The sequence below is a fragment of the Bos taurus genome, chromosome 17, assembly GCF_002263795.3.
Source record: "Bos taurus isolate L1 Dominette 01449 registration number 42190680 breed Hereford chromosome 17, ARS-UCD2.0, whole genome shotgun sequence".
NCBI classification, from domain to species: Eukaryota; Metazoa; Chordata; class Mammalia; order Artiodactyla; family Bovidae; genus Bos; species Bos taurus.
The window spans coordinates 24813455-24832022 of record NC_037344.1 but is presented as its reverse complement, the minus strand read 5'-3'; the positions used below and the strand labels follow the sequence as shown (position 1 = coordinate 24832022).

The 18568-nt window shown below is 34.7% G+C and overlaps 1 non-coding gene across 1 annotated transcript; it reads left to right on the top strand.

The window, feature by feature from the left end:
- Positions 1–6520: 6520 nt before the first annotated feature.
- Positions 6521–6592, top strand: TRNAC-GCA (transfer RNA cysteine (anticodon GCA)). Its single transcript has one exon. It is a non-coding gene; the product is annotated as a tRNA-Cys (tRNA).
- Positions 6593–18568: the final 11976 nt, after the last annotated feature.

Sequence of the window (18568 nt, the reverse complement as noted above, 5' to 3'; positions counted from 1 at the left end):
AGTAAAAGGCAACAGGATCATCAGTTCAGTTCAGTTCAGTTCAGTCTCTCAGTCGTGTCCAACTCTTTGCGACCCCATGAATTGCAGCACGCCAGGCCTCCCTGTCCATAACCAACTCCCGGAGTTCACTGAGACTCACGTCCATCGAGTCAGTGATGCCATCCAGCCATCTCATCCTCTGTCGTCCCCTTCTCCTCCTGCCCCCAATCCCTCGCAGCATCAGAGTCTTTTCCAATGAGTCAACTCTTCTCATGACGTGGCCAAAGTACTGGAGTTTCAGCTTTAGCATCATTCCCTCCAAAGAAATTTCAAGGCTGATCTCCTTCAGAATGCACTGGTTGGATCTCCTTACAGTCCAGGGGACTCTCAAGAGTCTTCTCCAACACCACAGTTCAAAAGCATCAATTCTTCAGCCCTCAGCCTTCTTCACAGTCCAACTCTCACATCCATACATGACCACTGGAAAAACCATAGCCTTGACTAGACGGACGTTTGTTGGCAAAGTAATGTCTCTGCTTTTGAATATGCTATCTAGGTTGGTCATAACTTTCCTTCCAAGGAGTAAGCGTCTTTTAATTTCATGGCTGCAGTCACCATCTGTAGTGATTTTGGAGCCCCCAAAAATAAAGTCTGACACTGTTTCCACTGTTTCCCCATCTATTTCCCATGAAGTGATGGGACCAGATGCCATGATCTTTGTTTTCTGCATGCTGAGCTTTAAGCCAACTTTTTCACTCTCCACTTACTTATCAATAATTACCTTAAATGTAAATGGGTTGAATGTCCCAACCAAAAGACAAAGACTAGCTGAATGGATACAAAAACAAGAGCCCTATATATGTTGTCTATAAGAGACCCACCTCAAAACAAGGGACACATATAGACTCAAAGTGAAGGGCTGGAAAAAGATATTCCACACAAACAGAAACCAAAAGAAAGCAGGAGTAGCAATACTCATATCAGATAAAATAGACTTTAGAACAAAGGCTGTGAAAAGACACAAAGAAGGACACTACATAATGATCAAAGGATTGATCCAAGAAGAAGATATAACAATTATAAATATATATGCACCCAACATAGGAGCACCACAATATGTAACACAAATGCTAACAAGTATGAAAGGGGAAATTAACAATAACACAATAATAGTGGGAGACTTTACTACCCCACTCACACCTATGGATAGATCAACTAAACAGAAAATTGACAAGGAAACACAAACTTTAAATGATACAATAGATGAGTTAGACCTAATTGATATCTATAGGACATTTCACCACAAAACAATGAATTTCACCTTTTTCTCAAGCACACATGGAACCTTCTCCAGGATAGATCACATCCTGGGCCATAAATCTAGCCTTGGTAAATTCAAAAAAATTGAAATCATTCCAAGCATCTTTTCTGATCACAATGCAGTAAGATTAGATCTCAATTACAGGAGAAAACTATTAAAAATTTCAACATATGAAGGCTGAACAACACGCTGCTGAATAACCAACAAATCACAGAAGAAATAAAAAAAGAAATCAAAATGTGCATAGAAACGAATGAAAATGAAAACACAACAACCCCAAACCTGTGGGACACTGTAAAAGCAGTGCTAAGGGGAAGGTTCATAGCAATAGAGGCATACCTCAAGAAACAAGAAAAAAAGTCAAATAAATAACCTAACTCTACACCTAAAGCAACTAGAAAAGGAAGAAATGAAGAACCCCAGGGTTAGTAGAAGGAAAGAAATCTTAAAAATTAGGGCAGAAATAAATGCAAAAGAAACAAAAGAGACCATATCAAAAATCAACAAAGCCAAAAGCTGGTTTTTGAGGGGATAAATAAAATCGACAAACCATTAGCCAGACTCATCAAGAAACAAAGGGATAAAAATCAAATCAATAAAATTAGAAATGAAAATGGAGAGATCACAACAGACAACACAGAAATACAAAGGATCATAAGAGACTACTATCAGCAATTATATGCCAATAAAATTGACAACTTGGAAGAAAAGGACAAATTCTTAGAAAAGTACAACTTTCCAAAACTGAACCAGGAAGAAATAGAAAATCTTAACAGACCCACCACAAGAACAGAAATAGAAACTGTAATCAGAAATCTTCCAGCAAACAAAAGCCCAGGTCCAGACAGCTTCACAGCTGAATTCTACCAAAAATTTAGAGAAGAGCTAACACCTATCCTACTCAAACTCTTCCAGAAAATTGCAGAGGAAGGTAAACTTCCAAGCTCATTCTATGAGGCCACCATTGCCTTAATACCAAAACCTAACAATGATGTCACACAAAAAAAGAAAATTATAGGCCAATATCACTGATGAATATAGATGCAAAAACCCTTAACAAAATTCTAGCAATCAGAATCCAACAATACATTAAAAAGATCATACACCATGACCAAGTGGGCTTTATCCCAGGGATGCAAGGATTCTTCAATATCCACAAATCAATCAATGTAATACACCACATTAACAAATTGAAAAATAAAAGCCATATGATTATCTCAATAGATGCAGAGAAAGCCTTTGACAAAATTCAACATCCATTTATGATAAAAGCTCTCCAGAAAGCAGGAATAAAAGGAACATACCTCAACATAAAAAAGCTATATACAACAAACCCACAGCAAACATTATCCTCAATGGTGAAAAATTGAAAGCGTTTCCTCTAAAGTCAGGAACAAGACAAGGGTGCCCACTCTCACCACTACTATTCAACATAGTTTTGGAAGTTTTGGCCACAGCAATCAGAGCAGAAAAAGAAATAAAAGGAATCCAAATTGGAAAAGAAGATGTAAAACTCTCACTGTTTGAAGATGACATGATCTTCTACATAGAAAACCCTAAAAACTCCACTAGAAAGTTGCTAGAGCTAATCAGTGAATATAGTAAAGTTTCAGGATATAAAATCAACACACAGAAATCCCTTGCACTCCTATACACTAATAATGAGAAAATAGAAAGAGAAATTAAGGAAACAATTCCATTCACCATTGCAATGAAAAGAATAAAATACTTAGGAATATATCTACCTAAAGACCTATATATAGGAAACTATAAAACAATGGTGAAAGAAATCAAAGAGGACACTAATAGATGGAGAGATATACCATGTTCATGGATTGGAAGAATCAATATAGTGAAAATGAGTATACTACCCAAAGCAACTTATAGATTCAATGTAATCCCTATCAAGCTACCAATGGTATTCTTCACAGAGCTAGAACAAATAATTTCACAATTTGTATGGAAATACAAAAAATCTCGAATAGCCAAAGCAATCTTGAGAAAGAAGAATGGAACTGGAGGAATCAACCTGCCTGACTTCAGGCTCTACTACAAAGCCACAGTCATCAAGACAGTATGGTACTGGCACAAAGACTGAAATATAGGTCAATGGAACAAAATAGAAAGCCCAGAGATAAATCCATGCACCTATGGACATCTTATCTTTGACAAGGAGGCAAGAATATACAATGGATTAAAGACAATCTCTTTAACAAGTGGTGCTGGGAAAACTGGTCAACCTCTTGTAAAAGAATGAAACTAGAACACTTTCTAACACCATACATAAAAATAAACTCAAAATGAATTAAAGATCTAAATGTAAGACCGAAGTATTCTAGACTGCAGAATCCCACGGGCAGAGGAGCCTGGTGGGTATAGTCCATGGGGTCACAAAGAGTTGGATATGACTGTGTGACTAACCCTTTCACCTTAATAGCTGAGATAAGAGTGTGGGAGGGAATTGCTAATAGCCACGGGGTTTTGGAGGCTGGTAAAATATTCTAAACTTAAATGGTGTGGTTACACAACACTGTGAATATAATAAAATCCTTGAACTGTATACTTTTTATTTGTGAATTTTTATTGTATGAGATTTACAGACATTTAAAGATGTTGAAAATAAGTTATAATATATCATATTACTTTGGAGATTTGTGACAAAAGAAAATTACTTCAGAGAAAGTATTTTTCTTTAGCATTTGTCTTTAAGTGAACTTTTTCAGCTAGGAAGGGGCTTGAAAATCATTTACTGTAATTCCTTCCTTCTATAATAAGGAAGCAAAGGTCCAGAGGAATTAAATAACTTTAGAGCAAACTATCGGAGAAGGCAATGGCACCCCACTCCAGTACTCTTGCCTGGAAAATCCAATGGGCGGAGGAGCCTGGTAGGCTACAGTCCATGGGGTCGCTAAGACTCGGACAAGACTGAGCGACTTCACTTTCATTTTTCACTTTCATGCATTGGAGAAGGAAATGGCAACCCACTCCAGTATTCTTGCCTGGAGAATCCCAGGGACTGGGGAGCCTGTTGGGCTGCCATCTATGTGGTCGCACAGAGTTGGACATGACTGACACGACTTAGTAGCAGCAGAAGCAGCAGAGCAAACTATTAAAGGCAGTTTAATAGCAAAGCCTTCTGACATCATTTTTGTGTAGATTAAATTTTTTAAGGACATTTGCAATCTATAAAGTGTTATGTGAGTGTATTATAAATAGTAATATAATGTTACAAATGATGTTATATATAATACATAATGTACCAAAATGACAATATTTTACTATTATTAATGTGAAGTCTAACTTTAATATTCAGCATTTTGGAATGATAAGAGAATCAATTATGACATGCAAATTGATATAATTCCAATTTATATTCCTCTTATCTCTTACTGTTGGTCTTTACCTGTACTCACAACTTTTTGCAAGTGTTTGCAGAGCTTCTTGATAGCAACTTTGGTGACATTGTATTGTTTGATTATTTTAAACTATATTTTTAGAAGGAAATACATCCTTTCTGGTTTAAGATAATACAAAAATCAAAATCAACAGGGTATATATCAGTCTAAGATTGGTTTTGAAAGTTCTCATATGGATCAGGCAGAAAGAGTAGTGAATTGAGTCTCCTCTCCTTAATGGGTTTTCTCTTATAATATTTAATGTATTCAAAAAGAATTAATCCTTGTTGTGAAGAACATTAAAGGAATGGATCAATTTTTCCCTCCAAGGAGTTTTCAAAGACCCATATGACCTTTGCTTTTTTGATTGTTCAAAATCCTAATATATCTTGGTGTACCTCTTGAGGTTTCATTTTCTTTTTTCCTCTTCAATATTTTTGTTAGGCATTGGTTTTTGCCTGGGGCAAGAACCTACTACAGGAGGAATAGTAGTGTTTTAAAAGCATAGGAATCTAATATGCATTTCTTAATCTAACATTTAAAGGACTATCCTTTTTTCTTAAAGGTAAATTTAGGCAGGAAATTTGGAGGACTAAAATTTGCAAAAATTAAACTTTTATAAATGTTTTAGACATATTTCTCTACACTCAAATCTCTGTTTGGCCATAATAATCACTTTCATTGTTCCCTGAAGAAATTTTTCCTCAATTTAGCTCTATGTAACTAAGGAAATATATGAACTTTCTTAAAGATATTGACATCCTCTAGTCCATATCACTTTTCTAGCACACATGAAGAGTTGTCTTTCTTCATTAAATCATCTGCCTAGATGACTTTTATACATTAAGGAAAAAACTTGTCTGGTTGTTAGAAACTTGGCCAAACCTATCTACCCTACTTTTAGAAAGATCACTAAAGAATATTTTCAGATTTTATTTCCAAACATAATTGGAAGAGGTGGTCTTAGTTGGATGGATGTTTCCAATATTATGCGTTGTTTGCTTGCTTTTTGCTTTTTTACATACCTGGTGCCAGAGTAGAGAGTTTCGAGATAATCAAGTGCAATTTGAAACATTATCAATTATATAGGGTTAATAGATAATTATTTACCACGTTATTGAGTGATTCCTATTTTCATTAGAAGAGGTAAAGTTATTATGATAATATAGCTCTTTTTCCAAAAATCATTTTTGACATAGAATATTGTCACACTTTGTACTTTAAAAAAACAAATCATTTCAAATCTGGTTGTGTGGAAACAGAAAAGTTTTGTTATTTTCACTTAAGATCCAATTATTTAGTCCCTTGGTCTTCAGAATTATTACTGTACATAGGCCATAGCACTGTAGGACTGCCTGACTCAAAAGTCAGATCAGATTTTTAAAAAGTTTTAAATTTCCCTCTTTCTTGAAAAAATACATATAATATTCCATTATTATCCTTTTGAAGTCTTTAAGATCTGTGACCATGTCCACTCTCATTCTTGATATTTGTTTTTTGTGCCTTGTATTTTCTTCAACAGTTTGGCCAGAGACTGATCAATTATACCGATTGTATCAATTTGGTTACTTCTAAAAACAAATGTCAAGATGGGAATTGTTGTGTAAAAAAGGTACTGTGGAAATGGCCATGAAGGATAAAAGATGAGGAGAGAGCAGAAATCAGTTATGAAAATCTCCAGACAACAATAAGTTCTGATACGTGTGAAAAGAAAAAGGAAAGGAAGGACCAGGTGGGAAGATCTTCTGACAAAGCACAGGTAGAGAAAGTTTTGACCATAACGGTGGTTTTCTGAATTAGAGCGGTCCTGTGTTAAGTAACGGCTTCCCTGGTGGCTCAGACGGTAAAGCGTCTGTCTGCAATGCAGGAGACCCAGGTTCGATCCCTGGGTTGGGAAGATCCCCTAGAGAAGGAAATGGCAGCCCACTCCAGTATTCTTGCCTGGAAAATCCCATGGATGGCGGAGCCTGGTAGGCTACTGTCCATGGGGTCACAAAGAGTTGGACACGACTCTTAACGGGCCAGGACTGGTACCTGGGCTTGCCTTGTCTTTAACTGAGAGTGATTCCTGAGTCAGTGCTGATAGAGATAAGGCCACCAGTCAGTTACACTCTGCACATTTGTTTCACTCGAAGGGGATTTGAGCAGAACACTTCCATGGATGCCACAGTCTACATCTTACACAAAAGAGATACACTTGTCCAGGCAGATTCTGGAAGCAGCTTTCCCATGGATCCTGTGAGTCTCCTTCCTAAGGATAAACTGACCAGAGTGAACTTGGTAGGATGCATTGTGGCCCCTGCAATAGTTGGTTTTGGAGCATAACTGGTATACTGGTATTTCATTTTCTTCTTCCCATTATATTGTATCTCTCCTCATCCTCATCTATCACAGTGGCAGATCTTTGTGACTTCCATGATGGCATGACCTGATCCCCACTCGTAAGTGACCTAAGCCCTTGGTCATCATACTGCCTTCTCAGACCACATGTCCATTCACCATTATAAACAGGAGAGGGAAAACCAAGAGAAACCCACACAGATAACTCATGTTTTGTATTTCTCCTAGTTCTCACTGGTTTGTGCAAAACCAGTGCAGCCAACCTGTTGATAAGGGCCAATTACTCCTTCCAAAAAGATGACTCTTTCCTTACCTGCTTTTCCCTGAAAATGAGAAATCCAAATGTTTCTGCAGCAGGGATTATTTTCAGTGTGATAAAATCTTGTAGGTTCTTTGGAAAGAGTGTGCCCCTTTGCTGACTAAAATTTCCATGCCCCTAAATTTTGGGTCAAGAAGTGAAAAATATCTAAAACTAAGCTAAAAATCTAAATCTTAAAATTATAGAATATAGAAAGTTTAATATTGGTTTGGATCTATACTTCTATATGAAAAAATCATCTTTCTTGTTAATGTATTACAAACTGTCATTTCTTAAAAGAGTGCCTTATTTAAAATTATTTAAAGAATACACACATATTCTCATGGAAAGGAATTGGAATGATAATTACCTCTAACAGGCACTATCAGGAAGAAACTAAGAATAATTTTAAGAGAAAGATAAGGATTGAATTCATAACTTCTTTGATATACCAACAAATATTTTAGTTTACATCCCATTATCAAAGCAGTAAAACACTGACATTATTTTCAAGGAGGAGGCATTTCCTGTCTAGAGCACACTGTGTGATGTCTGATATCGTTCCTGTGAACTATCAGATTCACTCTTGTAACACTTATGAATTTTATTTTTTTGACCTTGTAAGCCAGTCTAAACTTTGTCTAGGAGTCTATAGAATAAATGTAAAGTGTGGATTTATGCAGATATATACATTAGTTGGTAAATTAAATGTTAAAATGATGCTTTGAGGGCAGAATAAAGACAAAATTAGGAAAAATATTATAAAAATTAATCAAATTTATAAATTTGAACATATTTACTTTAGTTCTGCTATTTTTTTCAGGGTTAACCTGTGAATTATTACCACATGAATAAATATAGATAACTGATTAATATCAGTAAATATTAACTCTTCAGAATACTTGATTTTATTTAATGTGTGCTCAGATTTTAAATGAGGGAAGTCTATCTTTCAGTAACCACATTAACTTCTGTTTTGTGAAATAAAACAATAAGGTAATATTTCAGAATATTCACTTTCTTGAAGTAAGTCAGTACATCAGGCAGATATTAAAGCTAATATTCTACATTGCAATTTGGCAGAGGAGCACTGTTCAGAAAATTATGTGTGCTTTCTCATCACCAGTTTCACAGAAAGAAAAAGATTAATATTAAAATAATTGAAGAAATAAATATCAAAGAAAGAAATAAAATCTTTGCTATTTTTTGTATTCCTAAACATATTTTGATGTTATAAGTATAAACAATTTTCTAATGATACAAATAAAAGTAATTAAAACTTCAAATTTTTGGTGCCAAAAAGAAGAGTTGCATTTATTCCCTTTAAATGTTTATCTGAGTTTTTCCATCTGAAAACTCATAGATATTTGGGTATTTTATTACAGCACAATTCCAAATAGGAGATAAAGGACAAATGATATTTGACTATATTGGAGATATATTTTAGATAAGCTGAAATGAAATTCCTCATGTGGCATTTCCCCTACTTCCCTCTGAAACACTTAAATTCCAGTTTGTTAAAAAAAGCATTATGACTGTTACTTGAAATATCATTGTATTATAATCAAAGCTAAGGCCCACAATATCACCAATAGTAGTATAGGAAACATTATTATATCTTAATATATGAACATCAGTATTTTTCTCATCGGAAATGTACTAGAGCAGCATGCATGCTTCATTCGGAATAAAGGTGAAGTATCAAGATGAAGAGAATGATTCATTCTATGAATTAAGTGGTTGAGACTTCTATCTGAGCTCAAAATAATCTTAAATTCTTGGCAGATAATCTGGTGGGAAAATAATTTTGCTTAAAAATATATAATTTGCTCAATTCATGATTTTTCTATGTATAAGAGTAGTAGATGTTTCTAATATGCTAATAGTATATATGTATCTGCTAATAGTTTATTTCCTTCATAACCAAATTGAGCAACAGAACATTCTACATTGTAAGAAATAGAATTATTGTTCTTCTGGTTAGTAGTATAAAGATACTAAAGTTGAAATAATTTTAGAAATTATTAGACTATTAAAATTATTAATTTTAGAAATAAATTTAACTTCCAGTACTGGAAACTTTGGAAAAGTTACTTTGTGTAAAAAAAAAAAAAAAAAAAAACTTAATCCTAAATTAGTTTTATTTTGTCAACTATGGTCTATAGCTAATTTTTCCAACTTTGAGAAAAACTAGCTACTGTTTGAATTAAAGATGCTGATGAATAATCTCAATTGCAGTGTCAGTTAATAAGTCATTTCTCACTAAAGTTGACCATGTAAGGCTTAAATGCTTGTCTTTTGCATGATACATTATCATAAGGTTATATTCAACCTTTTAAAAGATTGATGACTCTACTCTGAAAGACACTAGTGGAGTTAGGTTTAGTTTTATGGCCAAACACTATGATAGGATGCAATCAAACACGGACATGTAGAGAAATGACTTAGAAATGGTATAATAGAAAGACATTTCAAATTTGTGACCTGAAACAGTCACTGAAATGCTTCTCAGATCATATTTCATGTAAAGGAGTTATATGTAAAATCAGTTGGCTCTACAAAAATTGTAAATGTATTAAGGATATAATATTCTGATCTATGTTGTTCAGTTAAGTTTAGTAAAGATTACCTTCCCATTCTCATGACAAAATAAATCAAATAAATTGTTTGTAGGAGTGCCTGCTTGCTTAGTGTCCTGGTACAAGTTTATTTGAATCTTTGTTAGTTTTAGAGAGCTTCTTTAGTTGAAAACGTATCTTTCATAATCATGAACTAATCAGCACCCTTCTTATTTCTTTAATTTTAACTTTTGAAAAAGGCTGTCTAGAAAAAAATAAATATCACTTTTAATAATCATGATAGAAATTCTATCATGCAGAGGCATTAAAAAGTGAAAAGGCTGAGATAGCATTTTACTATTAAAATAGCTCACCCTTTCTGCAACTTTAATATATTCCTTTTTCCTTGCCATGATTGAAGTTGGCAGTATTAAGACCAATTGTGCATTAGGCCAGTTGAATTAGTGACAGAAGGCAATTAGATTTGACCAGATCAACTGAGAATTCTCATAGATTTTTGTCAGTTTATAATAATGAATAAACCTATGTGAGCATTCAAAGAAAAATGTTGACATAAGAACAATATTTACATTTTAATGATGCTGGAAATTTCCAGTGAAATTACTCAAGCCTGGTTCCATCTTTTATGTTTTTTTTCACACAGGAGACTGAAAAATTTCACAAACTAAAAAATGCCTGTTTATGTATCACAAAAACGGGAACTAGTGATTTCAGACTCTGCCTTGGCATTGACATGCTACTGGCTGACTTTATCCTAGTGTTTTCTTTCAGGCAAAGTGATTTCTCTGTGTACCCTCCCAAATTCCACAGTTTTTTATATGAAGGGAACAATAGGGTATTTTTAATATAAATATTTTGAATGAGCAGACTGTAAAAAATCCTCATGCCTTTTTTTCTCTCAAACTATTTATGGCTGATCCATCAGCTAATTCTGTTTTACTTTTCAAATATATCTTAGACAAAATTTTAGTGCCACTTTTACCGTTAGCAAAAAGTCAAAGTCCCCATCAGCTCTTGCCAGGACAGCCACCTCAGTGCTCACCAACTGGTCTGGTTTTCTGTTTCCAACCTCACCCTTTAAATGGAAACAGAATTATGTCCTCCTACAAGGGCACTTTTAAAAAGGATTTTATTTATTTATTTATTTTTTTGGTGGTGCTAGGTCTTCGTTGCTGCTTGGGCTTTTCTGTAGTTGTGGCTAACAGGGACTACTCTGTAGCTGTGGTGTGAGGGCTTCTCATTGTGGTGGCTTCTCTGCTTGTGAGTTTCAAGCTCTAGGGTGCATAGGCTTCAGTAGTTTGGGCTCTCCGACTCTAGCTGTGGTGCACAGCTTAGCTGCTCTATGGCATGGCATGTGGGATCTTCCCAGTCGGAGATGAAACCTGTGTCTACTGCGTTGGCAGGCAGATTCTTCAGCACTGAGCCACCAGGGAAGCCCAAGGGCACTTTTAGAATAGGATTCAGTCCTTAATCTGCCCTACAAATTCTGTAACCTGTATCCTGGTTCATCTTAGACCCTCCTTCTTACCAATTTTCCTCTCCACTCTCTTGATTTCTGGACATACCTGCTCCCTCTGTGTTTCACAAACACATCAAGTATATGCCTACATCCAGACCTTCACATCTCCTGTCCCGTTTGCCTGCTTCCTTCTTCATACTGATTTCAACTCAAATATTTTTCTTTAAAGTCTTTCCTGAACCTATTGTCTAAGATACCAATCCTTGTTACTTTTGATTCCTTTAACTTGTTTAGTTTTTTTCAAAGCTGTTTATGACATCCCTCTATATGTGTATTTATTTATCTACTCATAGTCTATCTTATCCCTGACATTGGGAATATTTTTCTTCTCTTCTCTTTCCCCAGCAACCAAACATTATCTGGCACACAGTGCAATCACATGAAAAGTTGATGGACTGAGTAAGTGTGAATGATCAAGATGAGCAAGATTTCAAGGCCTCTTGATAACGGAAATATATCAACTAATGTTATGAATCATTTCAGGATGAGATGTTTTAAAATATAAGTCAGTAATAATCAAGCACATTATAGGAATTTCAATATTGGTAAAACCTTGTTATTCATGCAAAATTTGAACACAGTATTGTATTGCTAGTGTAAACTCAGAATTAAAAAGGTGTTTTCACAAGACTATGGATTACAACATTTTGTAAACATGGTGAACTCAACATTATTCTGTTACACTTGAAGCATTAGCATTTTACTGGTTTAATTCTTAAAATCCATTTGTTCAGAATTATTTGTTGTTTCTTGTAGGTATTCAATGAGAGAGTAAATTTACTCACCAGTGTCTTATAACTGACAGAATTCTGTGTGCATTATTTTTAAATGTATAAATAAATATTTTAATAAAAAATTATCTTAAAAATGTGACTAAAAGTGCAAATTAAGTAGAAGTGCAAAATAATATTATCATACATAACTGTTAGTTGATTTTGTATAATAATCCACTCATTTAAATATGAAAAATAAAATGCTTATCAACTATGAATTAAATATTTTGGACAAAAGTACCCTCACAATTCTTTATATTTTTATAAAAAATTCAACATATCCTGAAAAACTTAAAGAAGAAAACTCGATTTATAGCTATACACCTTTTCCAATATACATAAAACATTTTTTACATTGAAAAAGAATTAGTATCCCATTGTTTTAAGTGATACACTTAAGATAATCCTTGAATATTTATGCATATAGGTACAATTTCCAAACAATTTTGTAAAAACCTAAATACTTATGTTACTTTAGTACTTCAAACATAGATCTTTTTCTTTTAATTGGGGATGAGAGTGATTTGTAATCTCCAATTAGCATGCACAGCTAAACGAATATTGAAACTGTAGCTTTATACAGCTTTATACTCTGTAACTTGACTGTGTGGATCACAATAAACTGTGGAAAATTCTGAAAGAGATGGGAATACCAGACCACCTGACCTGCCTCTTGAGAAACCTATATGCAGGTCAGGAAGCAGCAACAGTTAGAACTGGACATGGAACAACAGACTGGTTCCAAATAGGAAAAGGAGTACATCAAGGCTGTGTATTGTCACCTGCTTATTTAACTTATATACAGAGTACATCATGAGAAACGCTGAGCTGGAAGAAGCACAAGCTGGAATCAAGATTGCTGGGAGAAATATCAATAACCTCAGATATGCAGATGACACCACCCTTATGGCAGAAAGTGAAGAGGAACTAAAAAGCCTCTTGATGAAAGTGAAAGAGGAGAATGAAAAGGTTGGCTTAAAGCTCAACGTTCAGAAAACTAAGATCATGGCATCTGGTCTCATCACTTCATGGGAAATAGATGGGGAAAGAGTGGAAATAGTGTCAAACTTTATTTTTTGGGGCTCCAAAATCACTGCAGATGGTGATTAGAAAGTGAGAGTGAAATCACTCAGTCGTGTCTGACTCTTTGCGACCCCATGGACTGTAGCCTACCAGGCTCCTCCCTCCATGGGATTCTCCAGGCAAGAGTACTGGAGTGGGTTGCCAAGCAGATGGTGATTGCAGCCATGAAATTAAAGGACACTTACTCCTTGGAAGGAAAGTTATGACCAACCTAGATAGCATATTCAAAAGCAGAGACATTATGTTGCCAACAAAGGTCCAACTAGTTAAGGCTATGATTTTTCCAGTGGTCATGTATGGATGTAAGAGTTGGACTGTGAAGAAAGCTGAGCACCAAAGAATTGATGCTTTTGAACTGTGGTGTTGGAGAAGACTCTTGAGAGTCCCTTGGACTGCAAGGAGATCCAACCAGTCCATCCTAAAGGAGATCAGTCTTGGGTGTTCATTGGAAGGACTGGTGCTGAAGCTGAAACTCCAATACTTTGGCCACCTCATGCGAAGAGTTGACTCATTGGAAAAAACCCTGATGCTGGGAGGGATTGGGGGCAGGAGGAAAAGGGGACAACAGAGGATGAGATGGCTGGATGGGATCACTGACTCAATGGATGTGAGTTTGTGTAAACTCTGAGAGTTGGTGATGGACAGGGAGGCCTGGCATGCTGTGATTCATGGGGTCACAAAGAGTCGGACACGACTTGGTGACTGAACTGAACTGAACTGACTGATACTCTGTAACTGGCTGGTTCAAAAATGATCCCAAAGATATATCTATTCTGAGCATCAGATTTAAAAGATCAACAGTTCTGACATATTACAAACATTGTGAACACCTTATACACTAAAAGTCAAGAAATAGATAATTGATTGCCACCGACTACATTTATGGAATGCTTGCTAAACCCTAAACATTATTGAAAGTGAAAGTTAAGTCACTCAGTCGTTTCTGACTCTGTGACCCCATGACTGTAGCCTACCAGGTTCTTCCATCCATGGAATTTTCCAAGCAAGAGTATTGGAGTTGGTTGCCATTTCCTTCTCCAAAACATTATTGGGGGTTATCAAAGGAAGAAGTTAGCTACTCTCAAGGCAATTTAATATTTTCTTTATATATTTTCTACTTTCTCTTCAGAATGTAGATATAAATTTAAAAATCTTATCTAGATTATATTTTTAAATTTTAATTAAATTTTATTTTTATATATAAAGTGTCTCAGACCTAGTGTTCACATACATTTCTTCTAAAGTTTGAAGTGGGCAGTACTGGGACTCCATGGCAATTATTTTTAATCAGAACCTGAGATCAATTATTCAAATAACTGTGCTAATGAGAGTGACAGATTGGGAGACTCCCTAGCCTTTCGCTTTTCCACTACCATGTTTGAAGAAGCCATTTCCTACAGGCCCCAGGATGGAGAGATTTATTTGAGATTACTTAACTATTTGCCAGCTATGGGATCAGGGCCTTTTGATAAATTTGATTCATTGTCAGTTACTAATTACTAAATTATAGTACAATGCTAATTTTATGGGTTATACAGATTTGGACTTTTCAGGTTAGACAATAAAGCAACATACATAAGGGGACTTTGTCTTTTGACTGCAAAAAATCTCACATCACATTCAACTTTAATAGATTCACATGAATAACAGAGATTAACATATATATTACAACTACTTGCATGCAGTAATTGTGGGACTTGTCAAGAATTAAAATTGCATTATTTTCCAGGGGGTTTTATTTTTATTAGAAAATTTGTGGGGAAAAACTAATACTCCTTTTTTCTTATAAGAGGGAAATGCTTCCTATTTTCAGCTGAACTAGTGTATTCAATGGATACCATTTAAAGTGTTGTTTAAAAATGAGGCAGAAGGATAAATTAGGAACTTGGAATGAACATAATCATACTACTATACATATGATATATAAACAACAAGGATCTACTGTATAGCACAGAGAATTCTACTCGGTATGTTACTTGTGTGAGAAAAGAATGTAAAAAATGACTGAATATGTGTAAATGTATAACTGAATCACTTTACTGTACATCTGAAACTAAAAAACACTGTTAAACTATGTGAGTGTATGCTAGTTGTATTCTATTCAGTTCAGGGTCAATTGCCTAACTGCATTTAGAGTTAACATATAAAAGCACAATATGGCCTGGTCCTGAAAGGAATGTATGTTCCAAATGTTGAAATGCGTGAAGCATCAATAGAGACATAGGGTCAATATTCACATTATTGGATTATTTACTCAGAGTAAATGGAAAGGCTTATAAGAATATGATACATATTCAAAACATTATATCTATAAATATGCCCAAATTTTTATAGACTTTACTCCTTAGAATATTTATATATTATCCTTATTTCATTTAGAATTTTGAGAAAAATGTTTTTCATTTATAATCAAATGATTATTGTATCTATATGACAGAAGATCAGGGTGAGGCACTAGAGTCAATGATTCAATCAAACATGCATGCCCTTTGACACAGGAAGCTTGTGAATTAATAGGGAAAAGAAAAGACAAATAACCTTTAACAATGCATGATCTCAAAGATTACGAATTGTCTGCTATGAAATAAACTAAGGTTGTTATAGGACATTACAATTGCAGACCTAATTTTACTCAATTCAGGAAAGCCATTTTCCAGGGAGTAATATTTAATTTAGAAGTTTGGCAGGATGGGGGACCAGAGAGGTTAGCATGGATGAGCATATATGAAAGTTTTGAGTGTGGCAAAGGAGGGGAGGCCGAGACAGAGAAAGGTCTTGTAAAATAGGAAGATCAGTAAGACTGCAGTTAAGCATTGAGATAACAGGAAGATTGACATCAATGAAGTTGAAGAAGTTAAAAAGGCCAAATAATGCAAAATTTTAGTTCAGTTCGGTCTCTCAGTCTTCTCCGACTCTTTGCAACCCCTTGGACTGCAGCACGCAAGGCCTCCTTGTCCATCACCAACTCCGGGAGTTTACTCAAACTCATGTCCATTGAGTCAGTGATGCCATCCAACCATCCCATCTTCTGTTGTCCCCTTCTCCTCCTGCCTTAAATCTTTCCCAGCATCAGGGTCTTTTCAAATGAGTCAGCTCTCCGCATCAGGTGGCCAAAGTATTAGAGTTTCAGTTTCAGCATTAGTTCTTCCAATGAATATTCAGGACTAATTTCCTTTAGGATGGACTGGTTGGATCTCCTTGAAGTCCAAGGGACTCTCAAGAGTCTTCTCCAACACCACAGTTCAAAAGCATCAACTCTTTAGCACTCAGCTTTCTTTATAGTCCAACTCTCACATCCATACATGACTACTGGAAAAACCATTGCTTTGACTAGACAAACCTTTGTTGGCAAAATAATGTCTCTGCTTTTTAATATGCTGTCTAGGCAGTCGCATCTGCAGTGATTTTGGAGCCTCCCAAAATAAAGTCTGTCACTGTTTCCCCATCTATATGTCATGAAGTGATGGGACCAGATGCCATGATCTTAGTTTTCTGAATGTTGAGCTTTAAGCCAACTTTTTCACTCTCCTCTTTCACTTTCATCAAGAGCCTCTTTAGCTCTTCTTCATTTTCTGCCATAAGGATGAAAAATTTGGCAGCTGCAAATACTCCATTGTTGGAGTATCCAGTAAAGTTAATTTAAGTAGGGATGGAATTTCACTTGTATTAGAAACAAGTAAATACAGATGAAGTGACAACTCAGGAAGTTTAAGGCTATGGCAAAATCCCAAGAGATATGATGAGAATGGGATTAGAGTATTGGTACTGAACTAGGAGAGAAGCAGAAGTAGATAAAGGAGTGTATGTGTGTTTATGTGTGTGTGCATATAACTTAATTAGTTTACCAATATTCTTTACCAATGCAGGACATAACTCTGTAGGGTAAAAAGAAGTAAAAGAAAGACAAACCAAGTGTGGTTTTAAAGTGGATTTGAGAATGATACTAAGATGCTTACTTGCTTTAGGTGAGTCATAGACATGGTTATGAGCTCTCAAGCTCTCAATTTATTAAGTAAAAACTTACTAGTTATAAAATTTACTAATAGGTGAATAGGTAGATAGATAAAAGTAAGAACAAACTGCCTCTTCAGGTGTATGACAGAAGATCTAATAGAACTGAATAGGCATTTCAGCTAGAATATCCAGATGGTTAGAATAAATAAATTGCAGAACAGAAAAGTAACAAAAATTATATCTTCATACCTAGAGTTTTGTGTGTGTGAGAGAAAGAGACACAGTCATTGGTAAATTCCTTTCATCAGTTATCATAGAAATAGTCACACAAATACTAAAAAGGTTTAATAAATTATCTAACTAATATTTTATTAGTTACTCTTAAAATAACTCAGAAGGCCAAAAGAACTCTGAATGTCAGAAGAAAAGGGTGAATCTTGTTTTGATTGTGAAATAATGTTACGTGCTTTCCAAGTACAAAATAACATGAATTATGTTAAACACATCACCTGTAGACATTAAAAGATTTCCTTTTGCAAGATTAACTTAACTCATCAATAAATTATAAATTGAGCTAACCACATTATTTTTAGGAAACAAATAAGGAGATAAACATTTTAGATTCAAATTAAACCTGTTACATGTTACATTCATTAGTTTCATAGTTCAATAGATGACAGAAGCTTCTATTGGAACCAAATCGAATGTGCCTGTTAGTAACAATGAGTAATAATGAAGTACAAGGCTATGTAACAGAAACAAATGAAACAAATGAAGTGTAAAGTAAAATAATAGAAGAACATGACAGTTAAATTTTTTTTTTTTTTTACTGTGCAATGTTTTTGGAATAGAGTACATCATAAACAAAGTTTTCACTTTCATATATGCTAATTTCATGGACAGAAACATAATGGATAGATCAGTTAATCTGCTTTACTGAACTTTTTTTTAAATGGAACATCAGACTGTATTACCTTCATATAGAAAGCATTTGACTCATATCATATGATATAATTAGGACAGCTGCAAATTATTTTAAACTGAGTATTTATTGCAACTCTTTTATATCTCATCTCTCCATGTAATAGAGAGGTTATTTATTCAATATCTCACTAAAAATATAAAATTATTCCTCAAAATATGCCTGAATTTTCAATTTCTAAACTGTTGCTGATACACTTAAGGCAACTTTATAATATTAATAATAATATATTAATAATAGGTGTAATAAAAATTTGAGGAAATCAATAGAGTTCAAAAATATCAGCAAAGTTTTCAGAGATACTAAATGCAATAGCAGAATCTGGTATTCAAAGAAATAGGAGTA